At 43.5% G+C, this 17,334-nt stretch overlaps 1 protein-coding gene across 1 annotated transcript in view; it reads right to left on the reverse strand.

Moving 5' to 3' along the window:
• TMEM163 (transmembrane protein 163) overlaps positions 1-16,372 on the reverse strand; it is a 279,577-nt gene extending 263,205 nt beyond the window's left edge. Inside the window, exon 1 of the mRNA XM_011937717.1 lies at positions 16,331-16,372. The gene's annotated coding sequence lies outside the window, so the exon portion shown is untranslated. The remainder of the gene's footprint in view (positions 1-16,330) is intronic.
• Between the last annotated feature and the right edge of the window lie 962 nt (positions 16,373-17,334).

The raw sequence follows: 17,334 nt of genomic DNA on the forward strand, positions 1-17,334 counted from the left end.
GGCAGAGCTTGGCTAGGGCGTAGCGGGGACCCGCCCCACCTGCGCCGCGGGATGGTGCCCAGAGGGGACCCCTCCCGCTGGATTCCTCTGCGGTCCGCGAAGCCCGCGGCCGCGCGTGGGTTGCAGACAGCGCCCCTAATTTAGCATCTTTCTCTTCTGGAGCTGCACAGGCTTCAGAGGCTGTACAGGGTCTTCGCCTGGGCCGCCATTCTCACTACTCATCCAGAGAAAAAGGGTTCATCTGTCCCCAAGCCCGTCGCTCTCCGTCCTTCTAGGAGCTTTAACACTCCTGCCAATTTCTCCCTGGAGCGCCCATTTAGCCAAGGATGGGGTATCTTTAGGACAGCGGGCGCTCTAGAAGATGCTTGAACTCCGAGGCTTCCCCATTTCGACTCTTCCTGGGCCTTCGTCCCATACAGTTCGCTCCCCTCTGCTCATGCTAAGTCTTGTGTGATCTTCGGAAATCCATGGAAGCCTGCCTCCTACGAGAAGTCTCCCCAACTCTGATCCCTGCAGCTCTTCATTCATTTTGTGCGGTGGGGCTGGTCTCACCAGTGAGAGTCCCCAGCAGGGCACACGCCAGCTCTCTTGATGCCCACAGAGGAGCAAAAGAGGACCTGCTGTTTAATAAATTCAGTTTGGATTTGTTGGGGCTCAGAAAAGTATACTCCAACGTATGGCACTTTGGTATGCTAAGTTTGAACTATAAAACTAAACAGGCCTCTGAAGCCGCCTTAGAAACAAAGTCTCTGTCTCCCGCCCGACTTTCTCCCCACTAAGCAATTCATAGAAACCAGAATTCCTCTTCCCCACGGTGGTCATACAACCAAGAAATAGTACTCCAACCTCCCTGGTCCCCTGCCTTTCTGTGTAGGAGCTGGCCATGAAGAACTACTCAGACCTACTTTGTCTGATGGTAGATAGAAGATCCTCATTCCAGAAGAGGTCCTGCTCTCTACATGCTGCACAGAGAGGCCAAGAAGAATCTGAACAGGCCTCGCTGGGTTCACCTGTCAGTCTATTACCATTAGATCACACCCTTTGTCCAATTGCATTTCTATAGGGCTGTCCATTCTTCACTGAATCTAAGCATAAAAACAGGCAGTTTTCCCTGAGTCTTTCTGTCTTCATTTCTGAAGGCTCCTGTATCACATAAAACTTTGATTCAATAAATTTGTTACACTTTTCTCTTATTAACCTATCTTTTGTTATAAGCATGTTAGCGGTGCCCCTTATGGTGGGGAGGAAAGGCATCACACCTTTTCTGCCCCTACCGTTTCAATGGTATCAACATCCAAGCTCTAGAGTCTGGCTTTCGACTTTAGATTGATTCAGTCTCTGAATTTAATCTGGGTACTCCAAAATGTCAATTTCTCATTTAAAGGAGTCCCCCTCATTTCTTGAAGAGTCACCCTTTTCCTTTTTCATGTCTGCTTTGCTTGTGATTGAAATGAGAGTAGGATTTCAATGCCTTTGTGGTGCACTGGAAATACCACCAGAAATGGGGAGAGGGGTCTTATTTTGTTTTGTGGCTGCTGTTATTATTGTTGTTGCTGGATTGGAATGAGAAGATCTGAGTTGACCTTGACCAACTCACTTTACCTTGTTGACCGCTAATTTCTTCAACTACAAACTGAAAGAGTTGAAACTAGGTCATTTCAAAGATCCCTTCCTGCTGCAAAGAAAAAGAAAAATGCTATGATTACTTGGATAAAGACAATGAAAATCTCTACCCATTAATCCTGGTTCTATCCTCTAAGATAGAACATCCTTCAGATATATTTGCAGAGTCATCTCCTCCACTTTTTCCCTCCAGTCTATCCCATTTAATCCCCCTGTCAATGGCTCTCAACTGGTTGGGGAGTCTAAGAACAAAAATACCCAAGCTTTGACTGCTAGAGATTCTGGTATCATATTTAATGTAATCGTTCTGGGCTGAGACCTTGGCATGGGTATTTTGTAGGGCCCTTCCCCATTCTAAGAGTCATCTGGGGGCTTAAAAAAAATTATTCCTCCCTGGGTTTCTGAGATTCTGGTTCAATAGATCTGGGGTCTGGCTGAGAACCTTCCTTTAAACCCCTCTCACCCCCCCGGCCTCCAACACACATTCTGATGTCAATTATTCTGCAACCACCCTTTGTGATTACTCTCCACAATATGGACCATCTAGCTCTGTGCCCTTCACACACACACACACACATACACATGCATACACACACACACAGTCTGCAGCAGATTCTCACCAGAAGAGCTGGTGTCATTCTTCTTTCCTCTGGTTCCTCAGTTGGTTCTGTAAGTCCAGCACATCTCAAAGGTGAGTGTGCCAATGAACACCCGCAATTCTTCTTAAAATGCTAATTCTAATTTAGTTGGTCTGGGATAGAGGCTGTCAACCTAAAAGGAAGAGGCTGAGGCACAAAATATAATTGAAAGAATTTGCTTGAGCCCAAATAAGGACAGCTACCCAGGACATTTCTAAGTTGCCTTGAGGAGTGCTCCATTAGCCTCTGTTATAAGCAGGTTTTTAAAGGCAAAGGGAGCAAAGAGAGGACTGATACAAAGTTGTGTGACAGGTATCCTCATTGGTTTGCAGAGATAACTTGGGTTAGTGATTGGCTACAGATTGTTGAACTGTCGGGTAGGAGTTATGGTGTCCAGTGTATGGTCATTTTATGGCTACTTGGCATAAATTAGTCTAGAGCCTACATAGTCAGCGGCTTCCAGCAATCATTATTTCACTCAAGGTTGTCACTTGCTGCTGTTTCATTCCAGTAAGTCTCTGGGGCTGATAATGTAAAGGGGCTTGCCTTCCTCAGATTAAAAGTTTCTTTTCTTTTTTTTTGTTTTCCACCAGGCTGAGATTCTGTTTCTAATAAACCTCCCGATGCTGCTGATGCTGCAGGTCTGAAGACCACACTTTGAGAAGCAAGGATCTAGGAGTCGTTTGTTATTCATGGAATAAATATATTTCCCATCATGTTCCAGCTGCCCTGATTAAACAAGCCACTATTGTCTTTTCCAGAAAGATTTCTCTGATTCCAGCTCCCCTCTGGGTGCTCCTTTTTCTAAAGTGTAATTGATTAATAATTCACCATTTATTTCATGTGTGGAGCAGGGATAGTGGTGCTTTCCTGATGTGCATTCCTTCCTCACACACACCTGCCTGGGTGTCAGGGATACAGTGTCCCCTCAAACAATCACTGCTGATTAACTGGAAGATAACACTAGCTTACATTTCTGGAGGACATACCATGGTGCCAGGCACCTAGCTAAGTGTTTTACATGCATTGTCTCTCTCATTCAGCTACTGCTGTCCTCATTTCACAGATGAACAAACGCAGGCCCATCTGCCTTGTCGACCTCTGCCCACCACCATAATCCACAGGGGTACTGCCCCCTAGGGGGCATTTTGGAAATTTGCAGGTACTTTCATTGGTCACAGTGATGGGAGGAGGGGGCCACTGACATTTAGTTGGGGGTGGCCCCAGATGCAGGAGACTGTCTGTTTCCCACATAGCTTTCATATGTCAGACCTGACCTTTGCTTCCGTTAAAATGTGCATCTAATTACATTGGAACTTTAACTTTGTTTTACATATAAACACAAAATGTTTTTGCATCTTGTGAATACACACAGGACTTTCTGGAAATGCAACTACCGTATAAGTCTAGGAAGGGATGGTACTCTGTTTACCACTTCGGAAAATCAGGACACAGAAGCCAGTTCCATTCATGGCATCTGTTTCAGCAATCAACACATATATGATGCCCACAGGCCCAGTAATTCCGTATGTGTATACTTCTTCAGCTCCCGTTTCAAAATAACAGTAATATAAAGAAAAAGTGTAAAAAATATTCCAGAGTGCCTGTCTTTCTGTTCTTAAATTATAAATTGGTACAAATATCTGACTACTTATTTATGACCTCTGGTGTAGCTCTGAGTGAGCATTTAAATATTAATTATGTATTGCTTTACTTTTATTCCTCTATTATAATGGAGATCATTATATTGATTTTTCAACTATGTGTATATACATTAGCCATGAATTCATTTCATAATCACAATAGTGAATAATCTAAAACAGTTGGGGCTGGGCACTATGGTTCACGCCTGTAATCCCAGCACTTTGGGAGGCTAAGGCGAGAGGATAACTTGAGGCCAGGAGTTCAAGACCAGCCTGGTCAACATGGTGAAACCCTGTCTCTACCAAAAATGCAAAAATTAGCCAGGCCTGGCGCCGCACACCTGTAATCCCAGCTACTCGGGAGGCTGAGGCAAGAGAATTGCTTAACCCAGGAGGCAGAGGCTGCAGTGAGCCAAGATTGTGCCACTGCACTCCAGCCTGGGCGACAGAGTGAGACTTCATCTCAAAAAATAAATAAGTCAGTAAATAAATAACCAAACAAAACAGTTCGTATAAAAAGGGAGACTGGACCATTACAACCAAGAAGATCCTGAGGAGACACAACCACTAGCTGAAATATGGCATTGTGGATGAGATCCTGGAACAGAAGAAGGACATTAGGCAAAAATCAAGGAATTCTGAATAAAGTATGGACCTCAGTTAGTAATGTCTCAGTTATGGTTTACTACTTGGAAAAACTGTGCACATCTGTTAGTAATGGGCACACTGGGTGCAAGGTACATGGAACTTTCTAATCTTCTCAACTTTATGCAAATATGACACTGTTCTAAAAAAGGAAAGCTGAGGAGAGGCTTCAAGATGGCTGATTAGAAGCATTTCATGCCTGCCTCTTCCACTTAGTGTGTATAGACAGTCATACTTTGAATACACCATCCAAGAGAGAATGTCAGAATTCAACAGAGAACTAACAAGAACTACCAGAAAGCAGGTAAGAAGGGAGAGAGACAGCCTGTCTGCAGGGGATGAACTGGAAGCAGGAGTAACTTCCCAAGGCATGGAAAGGAAGGATGAGTGACTTCCAGAGGCCCACATCCCCACCATGGAATCCTACAATCCTGCCACAAGAGAGTCCCTCAACCCTCCCAACTCCTGAAACTAACATAGGGGGCCGCAAGGAGATCATGGGATGGAACCATTCCAGGGAGGGAGCTCACATTGGGTCCCACACCCTTTCTGAGCCTAAGCAGCTATGGCAAGGTGCCAGTTTCAGACCTAGCCTTTGGCAGACTACATACTGTCCTGCGGCCCAGCAATGCCAAGGCTGAGGCATTACAGAGACTCTGTTGCTGCTGGGACTGGGGAGCAAGCTGGAAGTTGTCCCACAGCCAGAGCTAAAAAGAAGCAAGGTGTAGGCAGCAGCTGTTGGTGCCAAGAAGTGAGTGCCACTGGGACAGAGACTGGGATGCAAGCAGGGTGTGGGTTGCTGCTTGGTCTTAGTCGCCAGCTGGGTGGGAGCTCCTACAGCCAGGAAGGGGCATAAACTACGAACAGGCTACTACTGCTGGAGTGGGGAACAAGCCCTACTGGAACTGAAGCCTGAGAGAGATGTGCTTTCCCTACCTTCTGGCCCAGGCTGTGACCGCTGAGGATGATCCCACCCTCTCCAGTGGCAGGGCCTCAGTGCAGCTGCTGCCACCCTTTACCCGAGCACTCCACCTGTGGTCTGAGGATCACCATGCCCCTGCCACCCATGTCATCCAGGCTAGTCTTGAACTCCTGACCTCAAGTGATCTGCCCGCCTCAGCCTCCCAAAGTGTTGTGACTACAGGTGTGAGCCACCATGCCCAGCTGCAGAAAAGATAACCATTGGGTACTGCACTTAATACCTGGATGATGAAATAATCTGTACAACATCCCTGGTGACACGTGTTTACCTATGTAAAAAACCTTCACCTGTACCCCCAAGCCTAAAATAAAAGTTAAAAAAATAAAAAATAAAAGAAAGTAATATATGGGTAAGAGCACATGGTCATAACACCTGACAGCTGAAAGACTATAAGAAATCGAGTGGTATCTTTTTTGTTCTTATCTACTTTTTAACATTTTTAGTAAATGTCCCCAGAGCCCTAATTTCAGGAATATACATAGGGAAAAGAAGAAAGACCAAGAAGTCAAAGGAAACACATTAGACATAAGAGCCTCCACTGGGAATAAACGTCACAGTTATCTCTGGTGGAGCCACTTGCTAAGGGTCATGAGTATTCTAATGAAACTGCACGTAAGAAATCACATAGTCCTCATAGTCCTAGAAATCAGATATGGTATTATTAGTATCCCTGTTGTAAAGATAAGGAAACTGAGTCTCACTCCTGAGGTCTGCTTTTATCCACTACCGTGCACAGCCTCTATGGAAGAATCTACAGATGGCCAAGAGCATGGCTTCTGCACCTGATACAGCTCCATGAGATTTCAGGTTAAGGTATATAGTTACTTTACTTCGCTTCTTGTATGGACTCTGGAAAACCAAATATAAACATATTCATCTTTTGCATGTCTTGAAGACACATAAGCAACACTCGAGAGCTAGGGTGTGGAACCCTTGCAGGCATGGACTCCAGGGCTGGGGCTGAGTGAGGACCTGTCCAGTACTACAGTATCTGAGCTGGCTGCCAAGGTCAACTCTAACAGCATTTATAGGAAGGGCTCTAAGATCTTCACTCGGAAAGAGGGAAGTGTGTGTATGTCCACATGCCTGAAGGTGTGAATCTTAAATTTATTAACTCTCTTTATCATGGGGAAAAAAGTATAAACTTGAGATATGACTATAGAGCATTCGGAGAAATATCATGTTGATTATAGCATTATTAAGAGGCTTCATGTGGAAAATATACATACAAAAAGAACGTTTAAATGTCATTTCAGCCTTTAAGAGACTTGCAGTCTAAACAGAATAGCATAGTTCAGTCTAAACAGAATAGCATAGTTCTGCATTACCAGCCTTTACTGTGCATTCTCATCAGCAGTGGGTCTCAACTTTACAATCACCAGGGACAGGGCAACAAACTCACCCTGATTGGCCCGAGATATTCCTGGTTTTAGCACTGAAAATGCCATGTCCTGGAAAATTCTCTCAGTCCCAGGGAAATTGAGACAGTTAGTCACCTTATTGGGATGCTTTAAAAAATCTTCATGTTCAAGCCAACCCACCCCTGATAAACAGCTCAGAATCTCTGGGGGTGGGACCCAGGCTTCAATGTTTCTGAAAGATCTCCAAGTGATTCCAATGTACAGCAAAGCATAAGAAAGCCCTGCTCAAGGGCAGGGCTTCTTAACTTGAAAGTACACAAGAATCACCTAGCAATCTTGGTAAAATGCAGATTTTAATTCCGCAGGTCTGGAGTGGGGTCCAATTTTCTGCAGTTATAACAAGCTCCCTGGTGACGCCAGTGCTGCTGGTGTACAGACCAGCCTCTGAATGGCAAGGATCTGGAAAACACAAGCAGTATGTTTTGTTTCTACTTTGAAAGAATCTATAATAGAGTCAGGAAGAGAAGGATATCAGGACAAAATTAACAAAAGGGGGAAAATCAAATAAAATATAAGTAGCTAGTAATGCAGTAAGGAGAGGGAGCAGGTTCTAAGACACATTATTTTCTTGGATTCCTTACTACACTGACTACACATAGTGGGTATTTGACACATATAATCTAGAAATGCTTTATGGTGGTGAGTTCTAACACTGACTTACAAGGGTGGAAGGGCATCCCAGGAAAAGGCAATGGTGGGCATAAAAATAAGCTAAAACTTTGTTAAGTGTACAAATCCACAGTTTTCTCTGAGTAATGCTTAATTGTGGGGGAAGAAAAGAATTTGGATGGGGCATATTGACGGAACTTCTGTGGTGACTGGGAGAGTTGTATTTCTTGATTTGGGTGGTACTTGCTTCATAACGATTTATTAAGCCATGCATTTGATTTCTGTGATTTTTAGCATCTGTGTTTTTACAATACTATTTTACAATATAAATATTTATAAAAATGTTTATCTGGAATGACCACATATATTGGGAGGGATAAGTCTGCTTTGGCTAAACAGTTTGTACTGAAACCGGTCAGAGGTTGCTAGGGGCTACTGACTATGCAGAACTAATGAGTCATCTCACTCAGCTCCATGGGAAATGTCAGAGATATGGAGGAGTAGGGGACTAAAAGGAATAAAGAACAAAGTCAGCTGAATCTGATATGGGAAAAGGGAGTTACATACGCTCAAAAAATTGTTTCATTTTCTTCTGCTCATATATCAAAAAAAAGGATGGCATCTACTCTCCATGATTTTCTTCCTACCCCTCTGGCCTCTTGCCCCAGACCCACAAATCCAATTGTCCTTGAACATCTCCTGCTGAGTAAGCCCACTCCCCAAATTCAATATGTCCAAAAGCAGAATCCCAAAATCTATACATCTTCAACCTCCCTTTATTGGAGAATTTCAGCACCATCCACCATATCATCTCAAGCCAGGATCGGAGAAATACCTCCCCTTGACCTCACTCTTCCTCACATCTTGAAAGCGGCAGGTGACCAACCTCTGATCATTCCACCTTCTTGCCACCCCTTAGATCATTGCCTCCTGAAACACCACCCACAAAGGGGCTCCGATTTTTCCCTCTCTCTCTCTACTGATACTCTACGCATACTTCCATTGCAGCCCTTATAACACCGTATTTCTTTAAGTTTGTTAATATACCAATTTCTTTCTGCATGATGGAAAATGTCTTGAGGCAAGAACAGTTTATTCATCATAGTGTTTCAGGCATCTACCAGAATGCAGGCAGAGTGTGAGTGCCCAGAAAAAAGAAAAGGTTGTTGAAGGAACAAATGAGTAAATGCTTAGTTACTCTCTTCAAGCCTTAGATAATTGAGCTGACCAGGTCATTTGTGACTGACTTCACATCCAGCCACTGAAGCAGTTCCCAGAGATTGCCTCTTCCTCCTAGGCCTCCTCCCTTCCCCCTCCATCAGTAGAAAAATAAAGAGAAACCTATGGTCTAGCTTTGAAACTGCTAAGACGGGTGAACTTTCAGAGGAAAAAAAAAATGTAACTTTATACCATCCTCCTAAAGATGACAGACAACCTTCCCTTCCCATCTCGTATGTACAGTGTGGCAGATGCTGTCGAGATTACGTGATTTCAATCCTGACACATGTTTTAACCCCTCTCTAAAAGCCTGCAATATTTTATATAAACATTTTATTGAAGTTTAACACATATGTAAGAGGGCACACAAATCTTAAGGTTATACTCAACAAATGTTCACCAAGTGAACACACACAGAAACATTTCCATAAACAGAGTATGATCCGTACCCCTAAAGCGTCTCCTTTGGTCCCCTCCATGCACTAACCCCACCCCGCCCAAGACTAGACAAAAATATTTCCAAATTTGCTTTGGCACAAACTATTTTGTGAAAAGTTTCTGTATTTTACTCTCCATTTATTTTTTAAAGTTTTTAATTCTAAAAGAAAGCAACGTATGCTCACTGTAAAAAGTTAAAACTTAACAGAAGTACAAAATTGCGAGAGTTTCCCTATCAACCCTCTGCTCACCCCCCACTTCCACCACCACCATTCCCAAGGTTAAAAACTTGTAACAGTTTGGGGTATTTATCAGTTCAAACTATGTTACCAGTAAGGAAAAGCTCAATTCAAAGTGGACAAAACAGTAAAACAATGTATTGCCTCTCATAATTTACTTAATCATTTTCTGAGTGAATGAACATTTGTTTCCAATGTTTTGCTATTACAAACAATGCCATGTTGACTATTTCATTTTGAACACTTTAAACAGAAAATGTAAAGAGATCTTGAAAGTCCAGAGTTTGGGCAGGCTTTGGGATTTGTTTAATTCAGTCACTCAACTATGTCATCAAAGACTCCGTTTCTATCTCCTTGCTCTGCTTCCAAGATATCAGCTGCATCCTGAGGCTGGCTCACTTCAGGTTGTATCATAGCTGACCACAGGGCTACATATTTTATCAGAGAGAAGATGGGTAGGGAGGGAAAGAAAAGGAAGAGAGGGAAGAGAGAGAAACTCAACAACGGTGGAGTGAAGGTCCTAGGCTTCATTCTGAGTGGATCAAATTTGGTTATATGCCTACTTACAAGCCAATCATTAAAGCCTGGGGAATGTCAAGAAATAATTGGAACAGTTCCCATTCCTGAATCAATCTCTGTGGCAAAAAGGATGGGATTATCCTAATTGATTCCAACAATAGGACCAACCTCTGAAGAATGAGGGGTGAGTTCCACCCAAACCAAATAAATGGCTAGTACCTGATGAGGTATAGTTGGAATGGAGACTGGGAAGGCCACCATATTATTCATTGCTGTAAATATCCTTTGAGGCCACTTTTTCATATATATATACACACACACATAGTTAATTTTTAAGTATAATAGAATCACACTATTCTGCAACTCACACTATTCTGCACCTTTATATACATATAAATCTACCTCACCTTTTATAGGTGCAAGATACGCCATCGTATGAGTGAACAATAATTTATTTAACTATTTCCCTGACAAACATTTAGATTGTTTTAAATATATCTTCTGCAAAAATTCTACATTGACCATTTCATTCTGAACAAGATCTTAAACAGAAGATGTAAAGTAATTTTTGGAAGAGATACAGTCATCCCTTGGTACTGGGGGATTGGTTCCAGGACCCTCGTGGATACCAAAATCCGTGGAAGCCCAGTCCATTCCCCTGCCTGCAAGCTCAAATTGACTTATACACAGGCAAGCTCTTTGCTAGAACATCACCTGGAGGCAATTTAGAGCTTTAATACAAAGTATTTAATATGGAGAATTTTCCATGAAATAACTTATCTATTGCATTCAACTGTAAACACGGTTCTTTCTTTACTCTTTGCTGTAATATTTTACTTGTAGTTTTTATTAAAACTTTTTTCCCTTTTCCTCATCTTCCTGACAGAGAATCAACTGAGTCCCTGAAGGAGGTGCTCCAGTGGCCTCTTCCGTCCTGTCGGAGGCTTCCTGAAGACCTGCTTTCTCATCTGCCCTTGGTGGAAACCTTCTATTCCTCTGATCTATTTTCCTGTGGGTGTCAGGGCCCATATGTCTCGATCTCCCTTTCCAGCTCTAAGATATCAGTTATGGGCTGCATTGTGTCTCCACAAAATTCATATGTTGAAGCTGATATGACTTGGATCTTTGTCCCTGCCCAAATCCCATGTTGAATGGTTATACTCAATGTTGGAGGGAGGTGATTGGATCATGGGGGTGGATTTCTCATGAATGGTTTAGCACCATTCCCTTTGTGATTAGTGCTCATGAGATTCGGTTGTTTAAAAATGTGTCGCACCTCCCTCCTCTCTCTCTTGCTCCTGCTCCAGCCATGCAATGTGTGCTTTCCCTTTGCCTTCTGCCATGATTGAAAGTTTCCTGAGGCCTCCCCAGAAGCCAAGAAGATGCCATCATGCTTCCCGTACAGCCTTCAGAACCGTGTGCCAATTAAAACTCTTTCCTTTATAAACTACCAAGTCTCGGGTATTTCTTTATAGCAGTGTGAGAATGGACTAATACAAAGCCCTAACCCCCAGTACATCAAAATGTGATTGTATTTGGAGATAGGGCCTTTAAAGAGATAATTAAGGTGAAACAAGGTCACTAGGGTGGGCTCTTGTGACTGGTATCTTTATAAGAAGAGATGAGGACACAGACACCCACAGAGGGAAGACCCTGTGAAAACACAGGGAGGAACAGCCACCCACAAGCCAAAGGAATGGCCTTAGAAGGAAGCAATCCTGTGGATACCTTGATCTTGGACTTCCAGCATCCAGAACCGAGGGAAAATAAATTCCTGTTGTTTAAGCCCCCGGTGCGTGGTGTTTGCTATGGCAGCCCTAGTAGACTAATACAGTGCTCAAGCCCAAGTGTGCTATGGAAACCCCTGAATGGTCCAGAAGGAGCCTCCTTGCTCCTTGCTTGTTCCATTGCTGTCTGGGTGGCTCCTAGGCCCCTTCTTCCCTGTGTCTTCCTGACCTCTGATGGGTGTTCTCTCCAGTTCTGCTCCTCCCAGGTTCTGCCCACCAGTCTGCTTAGAGTTGGTGCTTCCTTCCTTTATTTGGTGTCTGTAGATGAATGGTTTTCCAACCCTGCAGGGCTTAAGGCTCACTGCTTTGTGAATTCAGATTCCCAGACCACGGCTCCAGAGATGCAGACTCACTAGTTCAGTGACGGGGCTGGGAAACCTGCACTTTTAACAAACACTCTCAGGTAATTCTGAGGGAAATGACCACACTTTGAGAAACACCACTGAAGATATGTCCTCTTTCCTGTTTCTCTCACCCGGTGGCCTGCCACCTCAACTGCACGTGAGATTCACCTGGGGAGCTCTTTAGAACACCCATGCCCAAGCCCACCTTAGGTATTCTGGGATGAGGCCTGGGCATAGGTATTTTTTTCCCATAGGTAATTGGGGTACAGGTGGTGTTTGGTTGTGTGTGTGTGTGTGTGTGTGTATATATATATATATATGTATATGTATATATATATGTATATATATATATCAAAAAATATATATACACATATATATATCAAAATAAATATATATACACACATATATATATTTTTTGAGACGGAGTCTTGCTCTGTCACCCAGACTGGAGTGCAGTGGTGTGATCTTGGCTCACTGCAAGCTCCACCTCCCAGGTTCATGCCATTCCCCTGCCTCAGCCTCCCGAGTAGCTGGGACTACAGGCACCCACCACCACGCCCGGCTAATTTTTTGTATTTTTTAGTAGAGACTGGGTTTCACCGTGTTAGCCAGGATGGTCTCGATCTCCTGATCTTGTGATCTGCCCACCTCCGCCTCCCAAAATGCTGGGATTACAGGCATGAGCCACCGCACCCGGCCATGAGTAAGTTCTTTAGTGGTGATTTGTGCAATTTTGGTGCACCCATAACCCGAGTAGTACACACTGCACCCTATTTGTAGTCTTTTATCCCTTGCCCCTCCCACCCTTCCCCCAAAGTCCCCAGAGTCCGTTGTATCATTCTTACGCCTTTGCATCCTCATAGTTTAGCTCCCACATATCACTGAGAACATACCATGTTTGGTTTTCCATTCCTGAGTTACTTCACTTGGAATAATAGTCTCCAATCTCATCCAGGTTGCTGCAAATGCCATTAATTCATTCCTTTTTATGGCTCAGTAGTATTCCATCATGTATGTATAACATAGTTTCTTTATCCACTCATTGATTGATGGGCACTTGGGTTGGTTCTACAATTTTGCCATTGCGAACTGTGCTGCTATAAACATACATATGCAAGTATCTTTTTCGTATAATGACTTATTTTCCTCTGGGTAGATACCCAGTAGTGGGATTGCTGGATCAAATGGTAGTTCTATTTTTAGTTCTTTAAGGAATCTCCACACTGTTTTTCATAATGGCTGTACTAGTTTACATTCCCACCAGCAGCGTAGACGTGTTACTTGGTCACCGCATCCGTACCAACATCTACAGTTTTTTAAATTTTTTGATTATGGCCATTCTTGCAGGAGTAAGGTGGTATTGCATTATGGTTTTGATTTGCATTTCCCTCATCATTAGTGACATTGAGCATTTTTTCATATGTTTGTTGGCCATATATATGTCTCCTTTTGAGAACTGTCTATTCATGTCTTTAGCCCACTTTTTGATGGGATTGTTTGTTTTATTCTTACTGATTTGTTTGAGTTTGCTGTAGATACTGGATATTATTATTTTGTCAGGTGTATAGACTGTGAAGGCTTTCTCCCACTCTGTGGGTTGTCTGTTTACTCCGCTTACAGTTCTTTTTGCTGTGCAAATGCTCTTTAGTTTAAATAAATCCTAGCTATTTACCTTTGCATTTGCTTTTGGGTTCTTGGTCATAAAATCCTTGACTAAGCCAATGTCTAGAAGGGTTTTTCCAATGTTATCTTCTAGAATTTTTATAGGTTTGGGTCTTAGATTTAAGCCCTTAATCCATCTTGAGTTGATTTTTGAATAAGATGAGAGATGAGGACCCAGTTTCATTCTCCCACGTGTGGCTATCCAATTATCCCAGCACCACTTGTTGAAAAGGGTGTTCTTTGCCTGCCTTATAATTTTGTTTGCTTTGTCAAAGATCAGTTTGCTGTAAGTATTTGGGTTTATTTCAGAGTTCTCTATTTTGTTCCATTGGTCTATGTGCCTATTTTTATACCAGTACCATGTTGTTTTGGTGACTATGGTCTTATAGTATAGTTTGAAATCAGGTATTGTGATGCCTCCAGATTTGTTCTTTTTGCTTAGTCTTGCTTTGGCTATGTGAGCTCCTTTTTGGTTCCAGATGAATCTTAGAATTGTTCTTTCTAATTCTATGAAGAATAATGGTAGTGTTTTGATGCTGATCGCCTTGAATTTGTAGATTGCTTTGGCAGTATAGCCATTTTCGCAATATTGAGTCTACCTATCCATAAGCATGGGATAAGTTTCCATGTGTTTGCTCCGTCTATTATTTCTTTCAGCAGTGTTTCATAGTTTTCCTTGTAGAGGTCTTTCACCTCCTTGGTTAGGTATAATTCTAAGTATTTTATTTTATTTTATTTTATTTTATTATTTTATTTTATTTTATTTTTGCAGCTGTTGTAAAAAGAGTTGAGTTCTTGATCTGATCCTCTGCTTGGTCACTGTCGGTTTATAGAACAGCTACTGATTTGTGTACATTAATCTTGTGTCCAGAAGCTTTGCTGAATTCTTTTATCAGTTCTAGGAGCTTTCTGGTGGAGTCTTTAGGGTTTTCGAGGTAAATGATTATATCATCAGCAAAGTGACTATTTGACTTCCTCTTTACCAATGTGGATGGCCTTTATTTCTTTCTCTTGTCTGACTGCTCTGGCTAGGGCTTCCAGTACTATGTTGAAGAGGAATGGTGAGAGTGGGCATCCTTGTCTTGTTCCAGTTTCCAGAGGAAATATTTTCAACTCTTTCCCATTCAGTATTATGTTGGCTGTGGGTTTGTCATAGATGGCTTTTATTACATTGAGGTATGTCTGATTTTGCTAAGAGTTTTAATCATAAACGGATGCTGGATTTTGTTGAATGGGGCACGGGTATTGTATTTTTAATTTGTCCAGGTAATTCTGACATGCAACCAAATGGGAACCACCAGTCCAGCCTGTTGCCATATTCACGGAGCAGCCTATCATCATTTCTCACCTGAACTGAGCAAGAGCCTCCCACTGGCTCTGCTTCCCCCAGCAGCGCTCTCTGCCCCACTCCTTCTCCACAATGCAGTCAAAGTAATAAAACACAAGCTTAGTCGTTTCTTTTCCTTGCTAAAACTCCACCAATAGCTCCTCATTATCGCAGGCTAATGTTTACAAGTTCCCTAGCCTGGCATACAAAGCCACTCATGTTCTGGCCTCTCAGGGCCTCTGCACCTTTCTGTCTCTCTTTCAACCCCTAAGCTCCAGCCACACTCATGCCCTGGGTTCCCCCAAATCACTAAGTCTTGCCCTTTGTTTTCCCACCTGCCTGGAATGCCCTTCTATCTGGCTAACGCCTTCCATTTAGTGCTTGCATGATCTGTAAAGCCTTCCCTGACACTCTTCCCATGCTCAGGCGAGGAGATGGGCCCTCCTCCTTTTCCAAAGCACACCAGTGCACCCCTCTTTCAGAGCACATATCACATTGTATTGTATTGCTTTCTACTGGTCCCCTTCTCACGACTGTACCCATCTTATTCTTGGTCTCCCTGCGTCCTATTACAGTACCCAGCATGTGCACGATAGAGCATGGTGAACATCTGTTGAATGGATGAATAAATGGATACCTGGCCTCTCCCAGCTGTGCCCTTGCCCAGCGCCTGCTGTCTGGTTACCATTTACAAGTGAGCTTGGCTCCCTCAGTTCTGGTGTTTCCTTACCTCCATGTTCCATGTCTACTTCAATCCCAGAGTCACTGTTTATACCAGAGCTTGTCCAGCCCATAATTAGGGCGAGAACAGGTGAGAGACTCATAGCTACTCTGGGCCCAGCACTTCCCATTCTTTAACCCTAACGGTAGCAACAAGTATTTGCTACCAGTACATAATGGCGTACGTGCTACACGGTAGATAACAAGTATTTGCCATGGTAGATAAGAAGTCATTATTATCACCTTCATCTTACAGCTAAGAAAACTGAGGCTCTGAGAGGTTGAAAGTGACTTTCCCGAGGTCACACAGCTAGGGGGTGACTGAGCCAAAACTGGAATCACAGAATCTGACTCCGTGAGCTCCAGCCTTTCCTGCTGGGCCCTGTGCTCAGCCATTAAAAGAGACAGGAGCTTGGTGAGTGGCTGCTTTGTGTTCTTTTGTGCGATAGTGAGTCCATGTGGGCACCGCAGGGGACACAGGAGAGGCTCAGGAAAACAAAGTTTATTATACTCACAGGTCCTAGAGACAGGAAGCACGGTATGCCTTGCAGGGCCACCAGGGAAGACACCAGGGTGGTCAGGAGCCAGAAGACAGGAGTGAGGGCAAGGTTTAAACCACAGCCTTCCTTGGTGTTTCTGTGGAAAAGCAAGGTGGGGCAGGGGGAACAGTTTAGGATTGGCTGGTTTGAATAATTTGAGCAGGCTCTAGGCTACAGGGGTGGTCCCTAGTTGCCTGGCGCCTGGCCCTGGGGTGATGAACGCAGACAGACATTGTCTCCTGGGGTGTAGGGTCAGATAAGGGAGGGCTCTGATTGGTTAGTTTGCTAATCCAATGCTCTAGGGCCAGGCGTAGTAATCCTAGCACTTTGGGAGGCCAAGGTAGGAGAGTCACTTGAGCCTAGGAGTTTGAAACCAGCCTGGGCAGCAGGGTGAGACCCTGTTTCTACCCCAATTTTTGTTTTAATTTGCTGGGTGTAGCGGTGCATGCCTGTGGCCCCAGCTACCCAGGAGGCTAAGGTGGGAGGATGGCTTGAGCCCAGGAAGTAAAGATTGCATTAAGCCTTGTTCATAGCGCTGCACTCCAGTCTGGGTGATAGAGTAAGTGAGAATCTCTCTCAAAAAGACAAAAACAGAAACAAACAAACAAACATTAAAAAAAAGAAAATGCTTCAGGCTGGGCCTTTTGTTATCTCTAAGAATTGGCTAGCCCCAGAGGGTTAGTCTCTCCCTGACTCAAAAGGGGTTTTATGTTTTATGATGTCAAAACATCATAATATACAGAAAATTTAAGAATATATTTGCAATACAGTGGGGAAGGAGGAATGGCTGCTGGGGACACAGGCTGACAATGTGACTCACTTCCCAGGAAGGAGCCTGAGGAAGCCCTCTAATTCCACAACCATTGGTTTTTCCACCATCAGTCATGCCACGCTCCATCAGATATCCTGAGAACATGTGGCCCACATGGATGAGAGGGGTTGCCACTTTTATTCACAAATGTATCACAAGTGCCTAGAAC

This window comes from Colobus angolensis, unplaced genomic scaffold, assembly GCF_000951035.1.
Source record: "Colobus angolensis palliatus isolate OR3802 unplaced genomic scaffold, Cang.pa_1.0 Scaffold168, whole genome shotgun sequence".
NCBI classification, from domain to species: Eukaryota; Metazoa; Chordata; class Mammalia; order Primates; family Cercopithecidae; genus Colobus; species Colobus angolensis.